The 2500-nt window shown below is 57.3% G+C and overlaps 1 pseudogene; it reads right to left on the bottom strand.

Annotated features, from left to right (window-relative positions):
• The window catches only part of LOC126221733 (large subunit ribosomal RNA), a 7759-nt pseudogene that overhangs the window by 2632 nt on the left and 2627 nt on the right, over positions 1 to 2500 (bottom strand).

Below are 2500 nucleotides of genomic sequence, written 5' to 3'. Positions count from 1 at the left end.
CTGCTGCGGTTTGAGTGGTGCACGCTTGATGACGTTCAGCTGCTTCTCGACCTCCCGCCGAGGATGAAAGAGGCTGCGTCCGCACGTCGAGAATTGCAGGCCCAGATACTTGAACGTATCCCCCATCGCCAGTGCTGGGATGTTGTTCCCACCAGCACGAAAGATGACAGTCTCGTCGACCTTGGTTTTCTTCTCCCGGCCTGATGAAACAAGGGCGAGAGAAAAACACTTCCGTGGGTTGACCTCGAGCCCGAGGTCACCCAGGGCCGACGTGGCGATGGTGAGAAGTTCCTGCAATCCATCACGAGTCTCGGCGAACAGCAGGAGGTCATCGGCGAATGCAGCCGCATTAATTCGCCGTCCGAGAATGCGTGCACCAATATGATCAGGAAGGCGGGACAGGAGAATGTCAATGGACATGTTGAAGAGGATAGGAGACAGAGGGTCACCCTGCCGAACACCCCTCGAAGGCCGCACTAGATCCGACGACTTCCCAGCCGCACAGATAACCGTCGATCCCGCCTCATAGCATCCCTGGATGTAGTCAACGAACTCGACCGGCAAACCATGGGCCCTTAGCACAGGGCCAAGGGCACCATGAGCCAGCGAATCGAAGGCCTTTGACACATCCAGAGATGCCAAGTACAGCGAGCCGGCAGCTCTGCACGTCTGGGTCATCGCCAGATCCAGAAGAAAGGTGTTGTGAAGCATCCCATCCTGAGGGATGAAAGCCCGCTGACGACCATCCAATACACAGTAGCGCATCAGGCGGCCAACCAGAACCTTGTGAAAGGCTCTGGTGAGCACCGAGCACACCGTGATCGGACGAAAGTCGGCAGGGGATGCTGCGGCGGTCTTCTTGGGCAGCAGGGTTGTCCTAGCCTGAAGGAGACGGGATGGAAGGGAACGGGAAAGGAGGAGGAAGTTTAGGAGCTTAAGGAGAACCTCCCGGGGAAGGCGGCGCAGTTGGGTCGGCGTGAGGCCGTCGGGACCTGCAGCAGAATTGCGAGGTGGGAGAGCAGCAATGGCTTCGTCCGCAGAAATGGGAGCCCAAAGGTCACGGAAGGGCACCTTCTTCGAGAATGGCAACAGCTCTTCAGACAGACCTTCACCACGTGGAGGTCGAGACCTGATACGAGGTGGAGAGAAAAGGTCTGTCCAAAATTCGATCAGCCCCGGGATGGAAGGTGGCTGATGCAAAAGTGTGCCATCCAGAAGTCCATTGATACAGCGTGCTCTGTTCTTCCTAAAAGCACGCTGAACCACTGCATATTCCCATCTCCTACGTGCACGTTTCCGCTCTGGTGGCTGTTGGGTCTGCACACTCACAGCTTGGTGAACAGCTGACTGCTTGCTGCCTACTTCATCGAGAGCAGACAGCAACATTGCCTGGATAGTATTACGGCTGGCGGTGGGACCCAGAGCCACAAGATCATCAAGTGAGCGGAATCGGCAGTCTGATGAGGGGAGATCCGCTACAAATGACCAGATGGCTAGGTCTACATCTTCCCCCCCAGGTGGAGACTGTGACAAAGCTTGACTGTCCGCAGGCTCACCGGCGGGACCACGAGGGCCGCGATCCATGCCGGAGAGTTCAGTGGCAAACCTTGCCACCATGTCTTTATAACACTGCGTTCTACGCTGACATTTAACTGATTCCAGTGTACGATCAGGGAAGGCCTTGGCGAGTTCCTGGTTGAAGAACCTACAACCCTGGATGGCGAGGGTCGCTTCTGCGTGGGCCAAACGCAGCAGCTCTTCCTGCGACCACCTGGCCTTCTTCCTCTCGGTCTTGATCTCGGCATTAGCAGCAGTCGGATGGGCGCGACGACGATGGACGCCGAGCCCGGTCTTGGTTGAAAATGACCGCATGCAATCAGGGCAGATAGCGGGGAGCGGCGCTCGACCCGCACCGGTTGGCTGGATGGGTGGCTCATCAGCTGGCACAGGCGCTCCAGTGGGAGGCCTGGTACCACGTTTGCTTCTATTACTTGCACCAGCTGGAACAAAGGCAGGGGGGGAGGTAACCCCCAAGCCCTACAAGGCACCCTGCTCTGTCGGTCGGGAAACTGGAAAGGAGTTACACTTACGCGTAACCTTCCTCAGCACCCTCACGACCCCCGCCACGTGAAGGCCAGAGCTAGGATTTCCCACCGAGAGGCTAAGCGAACCATCATCCACTCGACACCGCTAGGATGCTGAGGAGTGGACCGAGAGGATCCGTATATGACGCATCATGTGAGCATTTGGAGAGTCAAGTTACTCCCGCCGTTTACCCGCGCTTGCTTGAATTTCTGAACGTTGACATTCAGAGCACTAGGCAGAAATCACATTGCGTCAACACCCGCTAGGGCCATCGCAATGCTTTGTTTTAATTAGACAGTCGGATTCCCCCAGTCCGTGCCAGTTCTGAGTTGATCGTTGAATGGCGGCCGAAGAGAATCCGCGCACCCGCGCGCCCCCGGAGGAGCACGCTAAGGCGGACGCGGCCTCGCAGCAA

This window comes from Schistocerca nitens, unplaced genomic scaffold (genome assembly GCF_023898315.1).
Source record: "Schistocerca nitens isolate TAMUIC-IGC-003100 unplaced genomic scaffold, iqSchNite1.1 HiC_scaffold_225, whole genome shotgun sequence".
Classification (NCBI taxonomy): domain Eukaryota; kingdom Metazoa; phylum Arthropoda; class Insecta; order Orthoptera; family Acrididae; genus Schistocerca; species Schistocerca nitens.
The sequence above is the reverse complement of the archived record's forward strand: the minus strand, read 5'-3'. Positions and strand labels throughout refer to the sequence as shown.